The following is a 15,006-nucleotide window of genomic DNA, read 5'->3' as shown; positions in this document are numbered from 1 at the left end:
CCCCATGCTGCAGCGCAGCACTGCATGTGGATATTATCATGGTCCAAAAGCTCTGCTGTCCTGTTGACTCAAGGACAGTGCCATGTAGACATGCTGTCCTTGTGCTGCTCTGGGGGCTCATACTTTGCTACTTTTCTTTGCAAGAACCATTTTTTTATTGGGGGAAAATATTACTAAAAACAGCACAGAGAAGATCTCAAAGAAGCTGCAACGCAATGCCTTCTGTAAGAGTTACCTCATATAGAAAGACTCATTTAAGACTTTGTACTTCATTAGCCACCATGAAATGCTCAGGTGGGACAATAACAGTAAATGAACCAAAAAGCATCAGCTTTTATTAAACATCAGAGCTTTCAAATATAGAAAGAGTCCTAACAGTCTACTGAAAGTTGGGACACCTTTAGATACCAGACACAATATCTGAGATGCCACCTGGAAAAGCAATTAGGAGTGTGCCTTTCTGTGGCCAAATGCAACTCCTTCTGTTCAAGTACATGAAAGCGGTACCTTGAAATGACTCCAGAGCTATAATGGTGTCATGAAAATGGAGCATAAATTCCTTCGTTAATCTAGCTGGCCAATTGGTGTGAAATTTCATGTAAGCTTAGTTTTAACGCCCTTTGACATTTGTTTTGCAGTTTGGATTTTTTTGATTTTTTTTTTCTTCTCTTAATACTCTTAAGACTCTTACAGAAAGTCTTTGAAATTAGATGCTGTGTGAAATTCAACACCTTCTGTTTTTAAATTCATATATACACACATATATATATGGGCTTTTTTTTAATGGACTACATATATATAAATATGTAGTTAATAAAAAAAAGGCTAGTGTCCTGGATGCTAAGTTTTTCTGATTTAACAGCTGATTTAAGACAGAAATTAGATTTCCTTGCATTTCCAGCCATTATCCATGGTGTAACTAAGCAACACCACTTTCATGTTATTGATGGGGCTGAGTGCACACAGATCTTGCTGACTGGGATAGGCATAACTACAGTCCTCTTTAACCAGCAAACCCTGGATTTCAACAGCAATGATTTTCTGCTAGTGCTCGTGGAGCTGCTGATGCAGAAGCGTTGATGTGGAGCTGCTTGGAGGTGTGTTCTTCAGTGCAAGGCTCTTCTATCCCCATCCATCTGCATGCAATTCTTAGTGGTTAAAAAGTTATGTAAATTGTTATGCAGAGCCTCACTGGAGGTAATTAGGCTTTTATAAGTATGAAATATACCTCGTTTAGACTTGTGAAGTCAGGAAAATAATAAAACAGTTGGTATTCTCCTCTCTTGTGCCACCCACAAGGAGCATATTTAATTTCTCCTGCCATTGTTTCATCTCACTGGCCATGCTCTCCATTCTTACCTCTGGCCCTTCTGACAAAATGTCTGTTTTTCTCCCTTTAATGTCTCTTCCTCAAGCATCTGTTTCTGAATCAGCATTTCTGAGTACAACATACTCCTGCACCAGGTGTAGCAGACCTGAAGGAAAAAAAAGCGACCTAATAAAGGTTTGCACATCGAATGGGGCAGAGTTAAGGATGGTGCAATACAGCATCCATGGTCCCCAAACAGCCGTAAATGTTTTTCAGATGAGGCACTGCACAGGGCTGACGTGGGTGAGTCCCCCTGGTGAGTCTCTGCTCGTGGTCTTTGCCCAACTCTCCCGGAAACAGAAATTCTAGAGTTTTGGATAGAGTCAGGCAGGTCCAATCAAGTTTATTATTTTGGCCTCAGTGTTGACTTGGCTGAAGCTGGCATAAATGTGGAGACAGCAGTAGCAGCTCCAGGGAGGGTACGTGGGGCTGTCTTGGAAGAGCTAGGAAGGTGGGAAGGGAATTAATTGATGGTGCCAAGCAAGGCATGGAGCACTACTGGATTTCTGAGTATGGCCCAGCTACCCGCTACAGACTATGGGAGGTGTGTCATGTTAGTAGTTGTGGGAGGGGAAAAGAGAGTGTCATATGTGAGTTGATGGCCTGAAGATGCATTTCCTTGATTTTGTGGATTTTTGCTGGGGATGTTATGCTCCACCTCCAGTTGCTTCAACAGAGTGCTTGGCAGATAGATTAAAATAATAATTTTGAAGACTGTAAAGGGATGTCAGTCAAAGGTGATAAAGAAAAGCAAGGGAGCTTCTTTCTGAGAGTGAGGAATGATGATCCGAGGATGACAAACTGAGGCATGAAGGCTTGAAATTGCAAGGGTTTGCGTGCTGTGCCTTTCATCCAGTAAAGAGCACTTAGTTAACTTTAAGTGTGTACCTGCTTGCACTGGAGTCAATGGTAGCATTCATAGGCTTAAAGTTCAGCAGCTGCTTATGTACTGTGGAATGGTATCCAGAATTCATCCTCTAGGACCTGCCTTAAAAGTGAGGGCTACAGACTCTCTACTAAGTATCAATGGGATCCACAGAAGAGGTCAAGCTAAGACAAGACACATTCCCAGGATAAGGTCTATCTGTCTGAAATTTCTGACCCGAGTTTTCTAAGCCCAGTAAATGTATACTCACTAATGCAAAATTCTGTGCTGGCTAAATGGATTTCAGTTAATTTTCTGCTATGAAAGCATTTCAATTTTAACAATAGCTGTCATTTCCAATATAATACAGAAATAGTTTAGTAATATAGGCCTTAAAACACTAGTCTGATAAATATTTATATTACTTATTTTAAGTTAAAAGCTTGGTTATGAATTGTTTTCATTCCAGCAGTGTAAACATCCTTCTAGAGTATGCACTGTAATGTTGAGATTGAAGTCACCAACCCTATTTGCCTGGTCTTATTTTATCAGTGCAAAAATATTCTTTAGTGGATGCTGATAAAAGTATTTTCACCATTTTCACTGCACAAATGCTCTTCTTTTCTGTACAATACAGAAAGGAAAAATAATGTTATGTACCTATGGCAAAGGAGTGTTCAGTCAGCAAAAAAGCTTCAGTTCTTTATTTGTTGTATGTTATTTTAGTTTAAATAGAAATTTCAATACATGAACGAAAAACACAGGCCTTCTTTACAAGGGGCATTTTCCTGGTGATAAATGGATTTTGCTTATTGTTTAGTTAATGTTTTATGCTTATTTGATAAAGAAAACTCAGCTTTATAAAATAAGAAACAAAAGCTATTTAAGGTGTGTGAAATGAAGTACCAGGATAAATAGCCTCAGCTCTGAATTGATGAGCAGTAATAGATAAATAACTGTATATGGGTTTTGAACTGGAATCCCAGCCATATTCATGTGGTGAAAGGAAAGGATTTGAATGATGGCAGCAGAATGCAAGCCTCCCCAGTATCATCGGAGTCTGAAGTGGCTGTAGAAATTCAGGCAGTCATTTAATAAAAACACCTCTTTTACTATGGGGGCTGTAAATTATACAAGCCTGTCAAGTTACAGCTCTGCCTTTGTGCTCAGCACGATTGTAATGTTCTCAGTCCATAATTTAGAAAAGGATTAAAGTTCTCCAATGCTCTGCTGTTTTTACAATGTTTTGGTGATAATAAGATTACCTCAGCCTCCCTCTCTTATGTGAAAATGTCTCTAGAAAGACATACCATATATGAAGGTGGGGTTTTCTCACACATGCATATATATGAGAGGGAGAAAATACATGACAGTGGTGTCTGGCATCAAAATCTTATTGTAGGGCTGGAGATGCCTCATTACTCATGGATGTTGAAGACATGCAGCTAATTTATGGATTTGCTCTGCACAAGTGCTGATAAGTCTTTAAGATCATGTCAGTAAGGTTTCTGTTTATTAAAAACAAAGTTTAAAAAAAATTTTTTTAAAAAGCTTGCAAAGACTACAGAGCTTTTAGAGGACCTATTGCTTGGAAAGCCAGGTTTCCTTACTTACCAGGGCTCCAACTGCATAAGCCTCAGAAGGAGAAAAACATTACAACTGGTGCATGTCAGAAAGTTAGAGCAAAATAGATTTTCTATCAGAATAAAGTTGTGTTTTTAAAAGCCTAGTGTCAGTGGATATTCTGGGGATGGATAAAATGATACATGCTCTGTTGGTGATCTGGGAATTCCCTATTTTTTAGGAAGCTCCGAATTCTCTCATTATTTGCCTCAGCACATCAGGTCTTCAGTCTGCCATGGGGCTTGGACTCCCTGTTGCTGATTCTGCAGTTCTGGCTGCTGTTGCTTTTAGGGTGTGTGGGTATCTTATTTTTGAAGAAAATGGAAAAATATTCCCCTGACAAGTTGTTTTTGGTTTTGTTTTTGTTTTTTTTCAAAGATGACACTATGAAGCTACACAGAGATTTGGCAGAGGTCTTGTGGAGGACAGACTAGACAGCAAAAGTGCTGGAGAGTTAGACAAAGATGCATGAAAGACAAAATTTGTCCTGTGCTGCTTCAGTGTTGCTCTGATTATCTCTATCACATACCAGACGAACTTAGGTTTCAATTTCCAAGCAAAAACTCATGTTAATACTGTTTACTTGAATTATTTAAGAAAAGGAGAGGATTCTAGGAGATATCAAAGCCCTAGTCCTCACCTCCAGCCAGAGCCTACAGCCTGTATTATACAGGAAAAATAGGGCCACAAAAAGACATTAAATTCTTTTTGTTCTTAAGATTCAGGAGCAGGCAGCTCCCCTGGAGTTAGCTATTATTTAAGCTATCCCCTGTATGAATGACCCCAGAAAGCAATTCCATCAGGAAGGCTCAACCGTCATCCATGAACATCTTGATCATGCCTCTTTTCCCTTCCACCCTGCTACTGGGAGGAGGAACTGAGCAACTCAGCCACCTTTAGTCCCCAGGACTCGTCCCAGGCTGGATGAAAGGCAGTTTCATGCAGTGCATTGTAGATAACTGTGGTCTCACAGAGCTGTTGTCAGGCGTAACTTTGCCTTCAAAAACCACAGTCCATTCCTCTGGTTTGGAACAGCCACTTCTCAGAGCCGTGCAGCTGCCTGCTTCAGTTGTGCTGCTCTGGTTGTCCCTTACATGCTCTTTCCGAGCAGATGCAGAGGAAAATCTGTCTGCAGTGACACTGAAGTCCGCAGTGGACCATGATGGAGTTGAGCAAGCTGGAAATCTGTGCCCACCACCTGGAAAACTCCTTGGCTGAGCACTTCAGATACCACACATGCTCAAAACAGTAGTGTATATCTCTGCAGCTGGGAAACTGGAGGTGGCTGTAGAAAGACAGACCTGGGAAGGAAATAGGGATGGACCACACTAGGCATGAAGCAGAAGAGCATGCTTTCTGTACAGCCTCCGGGAAGAACTGTCCCTGTAGATCCCCATCTGTTTACTTCTGTACCTTTAGGCCAAGGCATTGAGCTGGCATCAGCCTTTCTGCTCTCCCTCTTTTCTCTCTCTGCATGCACTGCATCTGAAGTCATAGTTGCAGCCAATGTGGCCAGATCAGGCTAGCTTGAGGTAGGTTAAGTCAATCAATGCATCAGGTGCCTCTGTTGCATGTGTTCCTCCTGGAAGAAGAGCAAGGTGAAGTTTGATAAACTGATGCAAGTCCTGCAAAGGGCCTCTAGGATGGTCAGGGGCTGGAGCATGTGGTGTATGAGGGGAGGCTGAGGGCGCTGGGTTTGTTCAGCCTGAAGAAGACTCAGATGGATCTAGGTGCAGACTTCCACTGGCTAAAGGAGAGTTATAGAAAAGGCAGAACCAGATTCTTCTCAGAAGTGTGCAGAGAAAGGACCAGAGGCAAGGGACACATGTTGCAACAAGAAAAATTCTGATTTTTCTATTAGGAAAAATTCTTCCCTGTGAGAATGGTGCAGCATAGGAGCAGGAGCCCAGGGAAGCTGAGGGATACCCATCCTTGGACCTTGTCCAGGCTTGACTGGACAAGGCCCTGTGAGACCTCATCGAGCTTTGGAATTAGCCCTGCTGTGAGCAAGGGGTTGGACTAGGGACCTCCAGAGGTCCCTCCACACCTGAATTATTCAATGAGTCGAAGTTTGCGCACATCGTTCTAGCTCCTCCAGAACTGCTTTCCACCTTGTGTTGTCACTCCTGATGCAGGCTGCTCTGGGGTTGCTTGGTCAGTTAGAGCTTACAGATATTGCTGCAGTGTGTGCAACTCATGATATCATGTAGAAAAGAAAACCTGCCTTATTCCCCCTGGAATCCCTAAAAGGTTTTTCCTAAACAATAAGCTAGGAAAATATAAAATCAGCTCATTTTTGTATCCTTCCTTGCCATCCCCCCTGCTTCCCTCACCCAAAATCTCTTGAAAACTTTGTTCAGTCAGCCTCAAGTTTCCTAAAAGGACATTCTACCCTGGGATAATATCATGCCTGTGAAAGTTCAGGCTGATTATTTTTCATCTAGAGGGAGAGTCAAAATTGGGCTTATAATGGAGGTCTTGTTTCAAACAACGATGAAAGAATTTAGCATTTATGACATCAGTGGGGTGGCATGGGCGTGGAGTTGCATGCGAGCAGTGGGAAGCTGGACTCTTCTCTGCACCAGTGGTTTTGTGAAGGAGTCTTTCACTGATGGATTTTATTCAAGCCCACCTAAACACATGTACATATTTATTTACTAAAGCAAACCAGACTACAAATGGGACCAAAATCTGCATTTAAACATCCCTACAAGCAACCCTTCTATGACAAATTCTTTCTCCAGCCCTGCTTAAGAAAAAGCCTGGGAGAGTTTATTTTCCTCAGGCTTTACAACTCATTGTTTTCCACAAAAGCACCCCTCTGCTTTTCCAAGAGTAAGGATAATTCTGTGGCTAAAGCACATGACTAGGACTTGGGGTTTTCTTCCCAGCTGTTGCACAGACTTCTTGTGTGTCCTTGAGTAAATCTGATTAATCTCGCTGCACATCTGTAAAATGGATGCAGTGCTCTTTTTCCCTATTCACAGGAGCTGATGTGAGCCTTTTAGACCTTTACAAGACAACCGGATAGAAATGGAAAGAAATATGCATGCAGTTTTGTGTACAAGTGTGTGTGCTAATTGAGGAAACAGCGGAAAGTTTTCTGCCAGAATATATTTGACAGAGCAGCTTATTAATTCTGTAGAAGTTTGGATGCAAAATCTGTTTCCAGAAAGCTTTTGTGTTTTTCCTCCCAAACTGAAGAGGATGTTTGTTTGAGTCTTCTTTTTTTTTAAAAAAAAAAAAAAGAAAATGAGAAAACTCGAAGTTACTTTTTTTAGTGAAAATGAGAAAACCTTGTTTTGTCATTATTTCTTTTTTTTTTTAAAGGGGGAAGTACATCTTCCCAGCTAGCTATACCCCACATGTGTTATGGGAAAAGCAATGTCATGCTGCCTAAATGCAGGCACTCTCAGGGCTGGGAAGCAACCAAACAAATGAACATCCAGCTCCACCCCATCATGCTTGCTCAGTAGGCAGATATTCAGGATTTGTTTTATCATCAGGGTCAGCGTACAGCCCTGTACCTCATCATCCACTTCTGAACCCTGCAGTGAGGAGACAGCAATTACTACCTTCCTGTGATTGTCTGTCGTGCTTGCCGTCCTTGTCCCTTGAGTACTTCACAAATATTGACAGAGATACTTTCAGAAAAAGATATTTACTACCAAAAGCATTCTCTGGCTGACAGTTGACGTTACAACATTGTCAAAGGTGTCCCCAGACTCGTGGTGTCCTGCTAGAGGCAAATCTGGCTTGAATTTGAAGGAGTTACGTATGTTGAAAAAGCAATATAGCATGAATATATTCAGCTTTCTGCACTTTAAAGAGTACAACTACAGCAATTCATTATGGGCAAGAGTTTTTAAACTGACTGGTGAAATTCTGTGTCTTGCTTCATAATGTGATACCGCGGAGGGACTAGATTTTCTGTGTGCTGCATGTTCACAGCTGAAACTGAATTCTTCTGACAATGGGGCTCCTTTAGATTAAGTCAAGATTAGGTTCTGAAAATAGTACCCAAAGTTACTAGCTGAAACGAAAAATTAGTAAATATGATAAAAATTTTGAAATAATCTTAATTTTCAATTTGTATTTTCCCTTCAAATTCTTTTATAATAATTTTTATCAGTTGTCATGTGGTAGAAAACATTAGTAAAAATTGGGGCCAGCTCAGTCACATCATGAGATTTAAAAGAAAGTGCTTTAAAAATAATTTTTGAAAATTATAAACCACTTACAAAATTGCAAGTCTTAAAAAAGGTGTTTGCATTTTTGTGATAGAAAATTCCCATTAATTTTGAAAGAATATAATCTGTACCCCACACTTTAAAGCAGAAGCATAGGAAATATTGCCAGTGCCAAAAGTTCAGGCTGCAAGTATTTACGGGAGTGGCTGAAAAATGAGATTTAGAAAGTAGTTCAAGTTCTGTTCACATTTTTCAGTTTTCATTCACCTCCTGTTATATTTTCAGGCTTTCTCATCAACAACAAGCACTGAAGATTCACTTACAGAATACCAGTGGGTCGCTTATGTCACCACATATCTTCATGAGCTGGAAATTTAAACAAAAGAGTATCATGAAGCCATGATAAATCCCATGCATTGGCAAAATTGCTTTCACTGTAATGCGTAGCTGTCTCTATTTCTAACATTTTAACTCAATACTGTACACAGATGATCCTGTTCCTGCAGACAATGATTACAGACTCCCCGTTGACTTGTGCAAGAGCAAAATGGGAACATTTCAGGCATGGTTTTATGAAAAAAATCCCAATGGAAAAATGTGCCTTATAGGTTAGATACTAGCTCAAGACTCAGAAGGTTATTTCTGCACTTTGCATTCACACAGCCTTCTTGTGTGATCTTGAGCAAGTCTTTGAAGGTGACAGTGTAACCCTGTGCCCGTGTTCCTGCATGGCGCCTTTGCAAGGAGTGCAGGAGATGTAGCTCAGCCTGACTGGTGGTTAGGGGGTGGTGGTGGGACTAGTGGTGGAGTGGGGCAGAGATTGGGAAGAGAGTTGTTTCTAACCCCCTTGCAGAGTGGGCTGACAAGCATTGGATTCAGGGTGTACATGGTCCTGGGTGCAGGTTCATTCAGGACCTGCTCCATCCCTGTACCAGCACTGCAGAACTAAGTGGTGCTAGTATCCCCCCTGAGATAATATCTCCCTTCAGCTCTGAGTGTACTGGTCTACCCCTCAGCTGCAGATTACACCACCTCCTTTCTTCCACCCTCTGCAGCTTCTGTTTCTTTGGGTTCCCAGGGACTTTGAGATTGTATCCTGACTTCACTGGGGCTGCTCTGAGCCTCACTGGCACTATAGGTGGGAGAGACTGTTGAAATTATCTTGTCTGAGCTCCTTGATTACACTGAAAAAGACACCTTGTCCCACAGTTCCTGTGTCAAGTCCCCATATCCAGAGGCTGAACTTGACTATGCCTGGAGGGAAAATTAGTCACCATGATCAAAGATGTCTCATTATGTTGCACTCCCCTCATGCCTGGGTGAGATGTTCCAGTGGATAACTCTCCTTAGAGTGGGAATTTTACCACTAGCCTAAACGTGTCTCTTTTCAGATGTCACCTTGTTATCTGAGGTCTTTTTAGGCTTTTCACTTGCTAGGTGAGAGCTCTGTGGTCTTTCCATGCAAGCACTTAGAAACCTTTTCCTGGGCACATCTTCTTGGATAAAACAGACTGAAGTTGCTCAAGTGTTTTGTAAGGGCTGGCTCAAGGCACCTTGGTACTGCAGGCAGAGCTGAGCTTTCTCATCTTGCAGGGGGCGGTGGACATTTTTGTCCAGGGAAGGGGAAGACTAGGGAAAAGGGCTGAAGCTGGGGCTGAAGCACAGGAGAGAGGGACCTCCTGGCACACTCACGGCTGTGCCACATGCCCTGCCTTCTCCCTCAGTGGCAACAGCCAGCCTGGCACAGGCAGAGCAGACCTGGTGCTGCCTGCAGTTGTCTGCTCTCTTAGGTGGTAACTGCCTGCTTTGCTTATGGTGAGAGCCAGCTCTGGTCTCATTGCAGGTATTCAGGACCATTGCAACTCCTTTCTGAACCATTCCCAGCTTCTTAATGTTCTCTGTTTTAATGAGCCCCAAACAGCAACACCACATTCAGTGGCAGCAGGCCTTTCCCTGTTCTTCCTTGCTCTTCTCCCACCTAAATCCCATTTACAAATTACTTCTCCACTTGGGGGTTATGTGTTCAACCAAAGCCCTGGGCAGAAAACCTTTCTGACGCACCACTGTGTCCCAGTTACAATCCTATTTGTGTGTATGCGGAGTCACATGCTTACAACATGAGTGAGTTGCTCATTGCTCCCATTTTAAGCCCAGACCTGCAAAGCGTACCACACAAGCTGATCCCTCAGCCCAGGTGGAGCCCCAGTGAGCCGATTTGGGTGCTGTACCAGTCCTGGGGCATTTTTCCAGGATCAAAGGCTTAGTACAACATTTAGAGCTCTGCTTATTTTGACAGTCAGCAATTGCCAAGCCAATAATCTGTTTGTTTCTTTATCAAGCAGACTAATAAATGGTGCTGCGTAGCTAAATCTGTCTAAAGGGAAGAGATCGCCTTTAGTTTTATTCAGCATCTTATATCAGCCTGTCTTAACCCAGCCAAGTATATTTACATGAAATAATGGAATGAGTTTTGCAAATTTCTTCCCCCCCTTTTTTATTATAAGTGACTGTCTAGCCAAGTTCATTTCCTCTCCTGTCTGAGCTCCTCTCTGAAATATATTATCCCATTTATTAAAAGCCAATAGCACTGTGCTTGCTTTTCTTCCACCCTCTCAGAAGAAGGGGCATGCAGGGGATGCTTGGATTAAGTGAGTGGGGCACCCCAGAGCTGGGATTCTTTATGAATGAGCTCATATCCTCTCTCCGTATGATAAGAGGAATGCCGTTTGCATCCCAGAGTTGACTATATAAACATACACACACTTGGACGGGTGAGCATTTAGCCTGAGCATAAACTGCAATTGCCAAACAAAGATCTGACTGACAAGGGATCATCTGCCAGCCCTCTGCACGGGCAGACCGCAGCCACTGCTCAGTGGTGATGGTCCCTTCATTCCCAGTGAAATCCATCCCTGCCGGGAGGGGGAAGGGGAGGAAGGGAGAGGAGATGACAGATCCCTGTTTGCATTCTTCAGAGAGAGCAGCTGCAATTGTCTTACTACAGTATGTCAACATGAAATTATGACAAATCAGGCAGGGATGTACTAGCAGATGAAAACAATAAGGAGGAAGCAGAGTAGAGGGAAGTTGGGAAGAATGAACTATACCTAAAACTCTGGAGGGTGATACTGTCCTGGTGGAAAATGCCTCTCAAAATGTAATAGGACTGAAGACTGTTGGTATGCCTAGACATCACTCAAGGATCATATGCTGAGTTTTCAGGTTTGTTTAAATCTGCCTCTAAAATACCACTTTTTTTTTTTTTTTTACATTCCATAGGAACCTTTCAAAAATTAACCTGAGAGCAGCAGGAAAAAGGCTAGTCTGTCACCTTTTCCTGTGAATGGGACACAGTCAGGACACCACAGAGACAGCTGAGCATCCAGCACTCTCGCACTGTATGTGATGCCAGGCTCTGACCTTGGCAAAGGTAAGGAAATCTCCCCGGCCTCCACGGTTACACGTACACAGCCACTAAGAATGAAGAAGAAAGAAAAGGGATTTCCTACTCCCCCTCTCCTTTTTTTTTCTTTTCTTTTTCATTAAAATTGTTATTGTTTGATAGCAAAGGGAGAACTAGCAGGAGAAAGGCTTCAGCTTCCTGCTTGCCTCCTCCTTTCTATCTAACAGAAGTCCTTGAAATGGGATGCAATGAATGTTTCCTTTATTAAAAACTGAGCCTTCTCCAACCCACACAGTTTCACAACACTTGATAGAATGCACATTTTTCCAGTGTCTTTTTTTTTTTTAACAATGTCCAACAATAAAAAAAAGTCAGTAATGGGGCCATATTCAGCATTAGTGTAATTGGGAGCAGCTCCCTCTCGTCTCAACAGGAGGTGTGCTCACTTTCACCAGAGCAGGATTTGCTAGCTCATGGACACCTCATATTTAGGATTGTCACTGGTCTCTACTAAAAGTGGCCTATAAACTTGCTCGGATTTGTGAGTTTCTTGATTTAGCGCTGTGCAGCTTGGCTGCAAAAGAAAGGAGGAAAAAGGCAGTGAGCACAGGGTTTTTACCTAAAAGCTGGCTTTATTTCCCTCCACCCAGGTTCTGCTGCCTCTCTGCTTGCTGCAGCTGGCTGGCACCTCTGAGGAAGCTGCCGTGTCGCACCTCGCTGGAGTCGGGGAGAACGTGGTGGGTTTGCTCTGGAGGGTGGAGGGTGCATGAAAATATTTTCTGTGGTTTCAGTTTGCATGTCTGCATGGAAAAGTCTAGTGAAATGTAATAGGTATGAATCCAGGAGGGTCCACAGAAATGTGTGAGGACAGATTTCAAGGAAACCAGTGCAAAAACCCCAAAACCTTTTCAGGGGAAGGAATATTCGCAATAAGCTTTCAAAATCTGTAATATTTTTTTCTATTAAATTCCACAGGAGTTTTCCATAGGGCTGATTCCAACTTCCCCTCTTCCAGGCTCTAAGCCTTACGTTTTAATGAACTGAAAGAGCTTTGCTCTGTGCTCACTTACATTGCGTCTGTCATCACTGGCACTTCTTCAGCTGCACTGAAACCCTTCTGTGCTTGCACTGCTCTTCTGAGACAGCGTGAAGTCCCCCCAGTCTTGGAGGGATATCTGAGTGAAAGAGCTGCCTTTCACCTAATTTAGTCTTTAAAACTTCAAGTAATATGACAAACGTATCCTGCAAGAGCATATCCTTCCTGTTGGGTTTACTTCCGGATGCACAGTGCCCTGATGTAACCGTTCTGCAGATCTGCCCCTGGCACCCACAGCCATCTCCTCCTGGAGATCATAAAGCCAGTGATGCTCATGTGATGGATGGAGAGGGAACCCCATCCTGACCAACAGCCTGGTGCCTGGGCTCCTCTGGCCCAAGGAGCCTAGTACAGCTGCTCTGTCTAATTGGGTTGTGATAGTGCCCCTGGAATCAAAGCAATGCCACGTTTATTATTAGGTGCCGCTTTCTGAAAGCCTGACTTCCTTCTTTGAATGCCTGAATTAGGTTAGTAGTATGGTTCCCATATTACTCACTCATGGAGAAAGATGCTGTGTTGCCAGGCATTACAAAGCACGCAGGGCTAGAGGTAAACATGAGTTCCCCTGGCTGGAGCTGGGCCAAGTCTGCAGGGCTATGAGTATGAAGCAGGATCTTGGCAGCCCACAGGCAGTTGTATGGTTGGAAGCCTCCAGAGTTGTGTAGCTGTTCCTGCCAGTTGCATGAGACCTCATGATGCTAAAGCATTGCATGGCACGAGGCATTCCTCCAAGAGGGGGATTTAAGGTGTGGTGAGGTGGGGTGAGGTGGTGCTGAACATCAGAACTTGTTTCTCACGTATCCTCTCCTTGTGAAATTTTGCTGCAGTTTTCCCATTTGTGGGGAAATTCCCCTACTGCTGATATTAGCTGCTCTCAAAAAGCCTCCCTCTTGCCTTTTTGACAAGTAATAGCAAAAAGCCATTGCCCATGCTCTGTGCTTTCCTGTATTCAACTTTTATTTCTTCTGCAACCAGATAGTTTTATTGCATTTCTTGTTATTCCTCCTTTTCTCATAGCTTCAAACAACCCAGACTTGCCAGGCTTTTTTCTTGTGAGTCTAATGTGAATGTAGATATATTCTTGCTAATGTGGTCTTAAACTTGAAGGCTACAGTTGCATGCTGTGTTATGGTTCCTTTGTTTTGCTCTCACTGTATAAAAGGAAGGGAATCTGAGAGGGAATTTTTAGCAAGATATATCTCCCTGGCCTGGATGAGACACAAGCACAAATGTATACCGGGAAGCTCAGCAGAAGGATTGGAAGAAGTGCAAGCTCAGGAAGGCAGGCAGTGTGAAGTGATCATATACAGCCCATCTAAAAAGCATCTTAGAAAGCAGGATCAGGGTCAGCATTTTCTTTAAAAGGTCAGGTCTCTTTAGTTTGACCTAAAGTTCTGCCCGCTAGGCTGTCACAAGCTACTTCAGTCCAAAGATTGTTCTGCAGATCTCACTTCACAAGACCATTCCTGTATTCCTTCGATGATTAATCTGATGAGTTAATGTAAAAATACACAAGACTAAAGACAAAGGCTGCCCCCTAACCCTGCTGTGTGCCCTAATTCTTGAACTTTCTTCCTTCATGTGCTCTTGTTCCAGCCTTGGGAATCTCCAGTCTTTGCTCTCTGGGGCCCACTATCACAAGGGAAAGTCACAGTACTTTCTCCATGAATTCATTCTGCACACATGCTGTCAATCTGGTGCTCCAGGGGGCGTGCAGGTAGAGAACAACTGTATTCCATATGTGGAGCAGCCTGTCAAGAGGCAGAGGGTTCCCTGTGCCCAGCTGAGCCTCCCTTGGCACTGAATGAGACTAATGGGCAGCTTGGTGACAAAGATCAGAGACCAAGCAGAAGCAAAGTCTCAAACGCAACCTCCAAAGTCTATACTTGACACAGTCCTGTCACGCTGAGTGTGGGAACGCTGTGGTATTACCCCTCTTGACGTTTGGGAATTGAAGCACAGATGCACTGAATGACTTGATCAGACACACAGGAAACCTACAGAGGACCTAGGAACTGCACCCATTTCAGAAGTCTCTGTCCAGTGCTTTACTGTAAGACCAATGCTCTTCTCAGAACAGTTTTCCCAGGGTCTCGCACTCTGTGCTGCTAACTTTTACCGTAATGAAATTGGTTTAGAAATAATGATGTTTATTCTGAAAGCTTGATGGCAGCAGAGGGGAAGCCCTGCACATGTGTAGGTGAAGTGAAGAAATGAGAATGTCTGACCAGAGGATTAGCAGAATAGGTGTTTTATCTGCAACACTTTCAGTTTTGCTTAATAATACTAACTCCTCTTCAATGTGCACTTTAATTGCAAGCAATGAGTGCATCAGTGCCTTTTACTTTCAATTTGAATCACAAGTAATTTTAATCTGATTGCAGTCTCATGAGGCACCTACCCACTTTATTCCACATCTTTGTGAGCAAATTCCTAGTATCTAATGATACCTCCATATTC

General features: G+C 43.0%; 1 long non-coding RNA gene across 2 annotated transcripts in view; it reads left to right on the top strand.

Moving 5' to 3' along the window:
• Positions 1–15,006, top strand: part of LOC148054727 (uncharacterized) — a 51,882-nt gene that overhangs the window by 20,100 nt on the left and 16,776 nt on the right. For both annotated transcript variants that reach the window (XR_015706881.1, XR_015706880.1), the window contains exons 2-3: positions 11,327–11,477; positions 12,101–12,187. This is a non-coding gene — a long non-coding RNA (uncharacterized LOC148054727). The remainder of the gene's footprint in view (positions 1–11,326; positions 11,478–12,100; positions 12,188–15,006) is intronic.

The sequence above is a fragment of the Nipponia nippon genome, unplaced genomic scaffold, assembly GCF_047370975.1.
Source record: "Nipponia nippon isolate SJK-2023a ecotype South Korea unplaced genomic scaffold, ASM4737097v1 scaffold_3, whole genome shotgun sequence".
NCBI lineage: Eukaryota > Metazoa > Chordata > Aves > Pelecaniformes > Threskiornithidae > Nipponia > Nipponia nippon.
The sequence above is the reverse complement of the archived record's forward strand: the minus strand, read 5'-3'. Positions and strand labels throughout refer to the sequence as shown.